An 8,575-nucleotide genomic window follows, 5' to 3' on the forward strand; every position below is an offset into this window, starting at 1 on the left:
ATCCCTCGGGCGAACAAAACTGGGTGGAAAAAACTTCTGTAAGCCCGAAGAAAAGGCGAACACATTTACTGTCCTAACTGTGAACGCCCCATGCAGGGGCAGTGTTTATTTTTGTTAAATACTTTGTTTTTAAAATTCAACACTTCGTTTATTTCATTCGTTTATTTTATTTTAAAAAATTCAAAAAAATTGAAAAATATGATTATTTTATTTATAAAAAATTAAAAACACTATAAATTAAATGTGTTGTTTCGTAAATATTGAATTGATATTATTTTATTGATTAAAAATGTCATGATTTGAAGTGTTTTTAAAATCCAAACACTTTCGTTTATTTTATTTAGTAAAAAATTGTGTTATTTCGCAAAAATTCAATCGTGATTATTTTATTGATCACAAATGTCCTGATTTGTAAATATTAATATTTTTGTAATTTTTTTTCTGAATAAAAATATAACATAAATATTTTTGTTCAGAAAAAGAAAATTTTAGAATATCAATATTAAATATATGGTCAAAATTCCTAAAGATAAGTGTAAAAAGTCAAACGTCCTATATAATGGACCGGAGGGAGTACACGAATAAAATTCGTTAGTGTTTTAATACAAAAAAAAAAAATCTTGAATATTCTAGAAAAAAAATCGGATCAAGTTATCACCACTTTTTAGTTTTTAGTCGATAACAAAAGAAATTAAAAATTATATGTAAAAGATATCTATCGGACCTAGCCGGCTGATCTACCGATATAGATTAATCAAAAATCAGGAATTAATCGGAAGAATTAATCAAAGTGAAAATCGTATCGTGTGTATTTTAATATTAAAATATTATTTAATATTTAGTTATTATTGTACTGGTTATTTATTAAGAAATATATATTTACATCATAAATTCTATAATGTTTCATATTTAAAATGATATAATATTTTAATTTTAATAAATAAAAAACTTATAAAACTGAATAGGATTACAAAAATCAAATCAATTAATAATATTACGGAAAATAATCAATTCGGAAATTTTTACGACAGTATATTAGGTGGTACATACACCAGTAGAGTATAGAATTTAGGAAAATGCTTGGTGCACATAATTGTGTACAAAAACATGTACATAATGACATGTGGTGGATTCTAATTGGATGGCCCCCTGCATTTACACCAACCACCCCAATTAAAACCCACCACCTCACCTGCCACATCATTATGTACAAATTTTCTGTACACTAATTATGTGCACCTAGCGCTACTCTATAATTTATAATTTATAAAGAAGGTAACAAGAGTAGCCTAACACCTCGCACCCAGAAGCCCACAAGGGCTGGTCGCTAGCCACACCAAGAGAAAGAGACATGCTCATTCCACATTTTGACCACACTGTGTTCGCCCAGGGAAGTGGCGAACAGCACAGAACAATTACATACTGTTCGCCTTTGCATGGGGCGGTGGAAAATATGGTGTTCGCCCTTGCTCCCTCGCTATGTTCGCCGGAGGGTTCGTGATTTAGGTTGGTCATCTTTGCAAAATGAAAAAATGAGTGGTTAGTTTTGTAAAAAAATTGTTCAAGGTGGTTAGTAATTTGAAGGAGCCATATTATGGATTGTATTTTACTCCTTAATAATTACTCCCTCCGTCCCTTCCATTTCTTATCAAATAGGTTGGGTATGGAGGTTAAGAAATATGAATAAAGTAGTGAAAAAGAGAAAGAAAAGTGAGTGAGTGGTTCCCACTATTTTTGGTTAGTTTTGAAATGTAAAGAATTGGATGAGACACCAAAAAAAAAGTGTAAAGAAATAGAAGGGACGGAAGGAGTAATAAAATGGTTCTCATTATTTGACAAGACTTATATCCTGCTCCTATGTACTTTCCAAATAATTTTAATTAACAGCCACATAGTCACTCTCGGATTTTATGGATGAAAGAAAATGTTTTAAAATTTGAATTCAATACATCCCTCTAAATTTGAAATCATTTTCCTTCGCAAGCAGCTTCAAAGACCCGATTCTCTGTTATCATAACCTTCGTATTCCTTCGCTGGCTTCGGTATCTATCACCTAGTTGTACATCAAAGGTGCGAGAACCCAGAGTAGGAAATCAAGTACTAATGGTGAAGTGAATGTGAGCTGGTTTGCATGCTGTTCAAATCTTACATCTGACTGTCACTGTTTTAGTAATTGACAAACAACAAAGACGGTAAGATTTAAGATATTGATGGATCGCGGGCTGGCAGACACAGATGTTAATACTTGATACATGTGACCACTTCTTTTTAATTGATTGATTCTGAAAATTAATAATCCAAGTCCTACTTGTGTGTCAATTCGAAATTTTCTATTGTTACTCCCTCCCTGCAATAGGATTTTTAGTTTTTTACTGTTGTGATCGGATCAGAAAAACCAAAAAGAAAGAAGAAGAGAAAATGAGTGTGGCTAGACTTATTAGAAAATATTAAGAATCAATGAAATCTTTGAAATAGAAAATGTTAAGAAATAAAAGAAATTCGATAAAAAAAAAAATGAACAGAGGGGTCGTTTGGATTAAGGTTAGGAATGGTAATCGGGAACGGGAATGGAGGGTATTGGAATGGAGAATGATATGCCAACCCAATGGGTGAGAAATGTGTGATTTAATCACCTAAGAGCAAGTCCAATGGTGAGCTAAAAATAGGTGTATCTATTGCTATAATATATTTTTGGTGCTAAAATAATATCACATCTCTAATGGCTGGTGCTATATCTTGTGCCAAATTTTATCAACTCTACAATGTACTTGAATAGGTAGAGATATAAATCTATTTTTCATTCATTTCCCCCCACTTTTTTACTTTTTGATGAGGTGGCAATTATAGCTATTGCTATAGTTTGTGCTAAATAAAGCACCAACTATAGCAATATGCTATTTTAGCACCAAGTTTAGCACATCATTGGAGTTGAAATTTTTTGAGCTATAGCTCATAATTGGACTTGCTGATTGGGTTCCCATTCCATACCATCAAATAACTAATCCAAACACATATACATGGGATTGATGTTTCGATTCCCGTTAACCGGGCTCATCAACCATGAACCAAACACCCTTAGAGTATTTTGTTTTATTAAAATCATGATATATTTCAAAGAATTCTCACAAATTTTCGAATTTAAAAGAAGAAAACTCACTTTTGAAGGACAAACATGAGACGGAAAAATAATTAATTTTATCATACATCCCCCTATCATATAGGGCACAGCATCATAATTTAAAAGTTTGAAATTAGTATACATAAACAATAAAAAGTGTGTTTTTATTAGGGTTAATTATCAAGTTGGTCACTGAAGTGGGTTTAATGTATCAAGTTGGTCACTGAACTCAAAACGGTATCAAGATGGTCACTAAAGTCACCATAAATATTAAACAAGTACCTTGAAATATGAGTTCAGGTAATAAAAATATTATTTATAAAGTTTTACACATTACTTTTAAATGTTACCACAACCAGCTAAAAGGTTATGACTTCTAGTATTTAAAATAATATATTTATATTTTATCAAGTTTATTTATTATTTATATTTTATTATATAGTTATTTTCTTTGTTTTAATTAAAAATAAATAATTAATAAACTTAATAAAATCTAAATATATTATCATAAATATTAGAAATCATAACCTTTTACTTGGTTTTGGTAACATTCAAAAATAATGTGTAAAACTTTATAAATAATATTTTTACTACTTGAACTTATATTTCAAGGTACTTGTTTGATATTTATGGCCACTTCAGTGACCATCTTGATACCGTTTTGAGTTCAGTGACCAATTTGATACATTAAGCCCACTTCAGTGACCAACTAGATAATTAACCCGTTTTTATTATATTAGTGTGGAAATTTTAGTGTTAGTAACAATTAATAAATTTATTTATATATATACGTGTGTGTTTTATTAAAACCACTATTCGCATATTAACTATAGACATTTTAATTTTTAATCTATTGATAGATTGATAGACATGATATACTTATTGCTGGGTTATTTAAGGAAACACATACAAGTCCCACAGTTCGTATAACAATTCATCACTCAACAATTTGTTGTATTAATCCAGCTGACATCGTATTTAAATGCTCTAATGTCTAACTCCACTGCATTCTGTTTCACATAAGTTGAAGTTAACTTCAACTTGCCGAACAGTTTTTTTTTTATTTTTTTGCGAAAAGCGACAAATTTAATAAATAATTAAAAATGGATGAAAGTTTGTAAAAGTATTTCATCTGCTTACTAGCAAGCGAAACTTGTTTCCTAGAGAATGATTACCGTGTGTTCGAACGATTTTTTACAGAAACTACAGAATCCCTCCCTGTACCCGTTAGGTAAGCTTAAAATAACATAAGAAAAAAGAAGGAAAGAAAGAAAGAAAGATTCACAAGGAACATGACTATAAGCTTCTTTCCAAGCCTCAGAGCATCCCAGCCCAAGTCTGTTTGAGGTCGGGGAACGCGCGAAGTGACTTGGGCAACAAACATTTTGGCCCATTTTCATTTTACGATGACACAATAAATAGTTTAGGGAAATTCTCAATGGTATACTTATAGTTTTGATTTTTTCAAATGGTACACAAAAAGTTTTTGGCTTTTCAATGATACACTCATACTATTCTACCTTTCTTTGCTATACACCTCCCGTCAACAGCTGTTGACCAAACGTTAATTTTTCCATAAAAACAGTATAAACATGATAAGAAATGTAAAAACCAGCCAACAAAACAGTAAAAATGATCCAAAAAGATTCATAGACACTAATTTAAAAATTCCAACATGATCCAAGTAGAAGCAACAGAAGTTCATGTCTCAACATCATAATAAACTTTCTAAACACACCAACCAAAAAACAGAATGCATTAATGTTCTTAAGTATTAGATGAAGCAGGCTGAGAAATGTTAATCTCAGTAGCCTGTGATGATTTAGATGCTTCCTTTGCTGCCTTTGCTGCATTGGACTGGTCTCTCACTCTTGGATTTCTTATCACCACAGGTTCACCCTTTTCTTGTTCTTCCTTCCTTTGTTTAGTAGTAAGGCCTCCTCTGCAGGTCCTTGAATTGTGACCATAACAGTCACATTTAGTGCACTTTACCGTTTTGGCTCTCTTGCCTTTTTGATCTTCCCCTTCCTCTCTTTTTCTATTTCTGCAAGGTCTGCCAACACCTCTTTTGAGTGTTGGTGGTTTGATAGTAGGAATGTCTTCAAATGATGGCCACTGATCTCTGTCAGGAATTGGATTGATGCCAAAACTGTAGGCCTGCTTATATGTCTTCACTGAATACCATGTGCTTACTACCTTGTGGGGATCAATTTTAGCATGCAACATTGCTCTAATGGCATGCCTACATGGTATTCCAGACAACTGCCAAGCACCACAAGAACAAATTTTTGAGTTCAAAGATAAAGGAAATTAAGATGTACCCTCATGGATCTCATATTCTCCAGGTTTTGACATGTAAGCTTTGCAATTGATTGTCTCCTTGCTTATAACTTTCAAAATCTTGACAAAATCTTTGGACAGAGGTCATCATCATGCCAAGTACTTGCAGCTTGCTGTCTAGTTGCCATTCTCACCATGCAAACTCTCCTAATCCCTAAACAAAAAAAGAGACAAAGTTAGAACATGTTTGCAGGCAATGAAAACCAAGTCTGAATGAAAAAACAAGTATAAATGTACCTTCAAGCAAGGTCAACACTGGTCTGCATCTATCAACTAAAGTGGAGTTAAAACTCTCAACAAAATTGCTTGTGTTTGAGTCATTGCAGACATTTGGATCAAACTTATGTTTGCTCCAAGTGGATGCATCTCCTAAGTTTGCAAACCATGTCATAACTGCATCTCCCCCTGCTTTTTGGAGTCTTTCCATAGCTTTTTTGAAAGTAAATTGGGATGTAGCATTGCAAGCCCTCCAGAATAGAATATACATAAGTGGGCCTGAGAACTGCTTTTTGTAGTTCCTACTTAAATGCCTACAGCGGTACCTTCTTTTAGCAGTTGGCCAAACATTTTCCAAGGCCAGATCAATACCTTGTGACAAAGTAAAAAAAGACACATTAAAAGACAAAACAAATTACAAATTAAAAGACACATTACAAATTACAAATTTAAAAGTTACCTTTTGTCTATCTGAAATAATAGTCCAGTAAGTCCTATTTGAGTCCTTGACTATGTGGTACAGGTTCCACAAGAAGAAGGACCAATTATCTTTGTCCTCAACACTGACTACAGCATATGCTAGAGGGAATATTTCATTGTTGCCATCCATAGCAACTGCTGATAGCAGAACTCCACCATAATTGCCTTTTAGGTGAGTGCCATCAATTCCAATGAGAGGCCTACACCCTTGCAGAAATCCCTTCCACATAGCAGAGAATGAGATGAAGATGTTGTTGAAAAGTAATTCCCTAGGGATACTCCCAGATTCAACAGTGGAGTAATGTGCCTTTGAATCTGGATTAGTCTGAATAATCATCCTTGTATATGCTGACAGATGGCTGTAGGACTCATCATGTCCTCCAAAAAGCTTTTCAAGTGCATACTTTTTCATTGCATATAGGGTTGATGACTTCATATTCAAACCAAATCTCTGAAATAAAAGTTCATTTAGAGCCTTACCAGGAATGTCTGGATTTGCTCTAATGTCCTCCATGACCTTCTCAGCTGCCCAATGTACATTGCAGAGAGGGTTATAAGTTTCCAAACCCCTACATGTATGAATATTGGGTTCAATTTTCTTGATTGCCCAAGTCATGCCATCTGGCAACCTGCTTGCATGAATTCTCCATTCACAAGAACTGGAAAGGCAAGCACTTGTGTGCCTTATACTGTCAGCAGCAATGACAGTGATAGCAAATCCCTCCTGAATACAGTAGTCTTTCAGTGTGTTCTTGTAGTGATTTTTATCCAGAAAAATCATCCATGGCTTCAACACAATTTTTCCAAATTCCTTGTCTTCATATATTTCACCATTTCTATACAATCTCTGGTGATAATCATCATCATTCTCATCTGAAATAAATTCATGCCAACTCCCCACTTTCCAGTTTTCTTTGATTTTTGGAACAGTGACAACCTCTTCTAGCTCATCTGTAGGGCATGCTCCTTTAGCCACAACATCTGAATCTGAATCAGAGTGCTCTTTGTAAACATGAGCAGTACCCTCCTCAGCAGTGTTGTCTTCAGCAGAGTTTCCTTGCTTGCAGTCTGAAAATCCACCTTTCTTTTAGCTGTTTTACCACTACTGCCACTTTCCACTGGAAGTCCTTTTCTTAAGGCTGTTGTTCTTGGAACTTTACGACCAAATAAAGACTGATCATAGGCATTAACAGAGGCATTGGCAGAGGCATTAGCAGAGGCAGTGTCATTGTTTGTGTTTGGTAAAGGGGAAAATCTGGGACTCTTCCGAATCTTCAAATTTTTGAAGGCTGTATTAAGTGAGATAGGAGGTGAGGGTAGGATATTAGGTGTGATTGTGGTTTTAGTCTTAGGCTTAGGTTTGGGTTTGGCTTTAGTCTTTGGCTTAGCTATAGGTTTAGGTTTGGTTTTAGTCTTTGGCTTCTGTTTTGGGTTACTTGTGGATGGTTTCACTGGGGTGTCCTCAAGATCATTCAAAGACACGTCAAATTCATCTTCAGTGTCATTCTCATCCTCATTTTCTGCATTACCATCAACCTCAACAATCTTCTTATGCTCATTTCGCCTTCTCAGATTCATAACCAGCTTGTACAGGGGAGTGGGTTGCATCTTTGTCCCAACCCAGATCATAATCTCAGTACTGTCTTTAAATCTTTCGAACATTTGCATCAGATGGGCATCATTCTCTAATCATTTGTGTCTCATATTCCAAGCATACGCAAAGGTTGGATAACCAAAATCTAAGTGAATACCCCTTCTTTTAGCCTCATCTTCATACTCCACAATTAGGTCCAACAATGTGCATTTATCTATTTCGACCTTAATATCTATATTGCTATCCCTCCAATTAAACGTCCAAACCTTATGATCACCCATTCTACAGTACAAAACAAACCCAAACATTCAACAAGAACATACATACCAGACTACACATAACAATACATTACTTAAAGAAATAGCAGCACAAACAACTATACACGTACAACAATGTATACATACAGTGGAATATGCATGGGCACAACATATTTATACACACAATAAACAACAAACACAAGAACAACGAAACACAAATGAAGCAGAAGGCGGAGAAAACGAAATATACCTCAGTTGAAGATGAATTGCAGATTGAACAAATGGAGAATCGAGTGTGCACTCCTGATTGAGAAGAATACGAAATGAGTGTGCTTTCTCTCGTACAAACCCTTGGTGCTGCACTCGACCGTTAAGCCCTCTTTTTTACCTAAGCCCTCTTTTTTACCTACCCGACTTTAACCTGCCTCTGCTGTAATTTCTTATGTTTTTAAGTTTTTTTTTTTAATTTTAATTAAGGGTTAATTGAGGAGAAGTTAACGTTTTATTAACAGCTGTTAACGGGAGGATTATGGCGCGGAACTGTTAAGCCCTCTTTTTTACCTAGCCCTC

Source organism: Daucus carota, chromosome 5, assembly GCF_001625215.2.
Source record: "Daucus carota subsp. sativus chromosome 5, DH1 v3.0, whole genome shotgun sequence".
NCBI lineage: Eukaryota > Viridiplantae > Streptophyta > Magnoliopsida > Apiales > Apiaceae > Daucus > Daucus carota.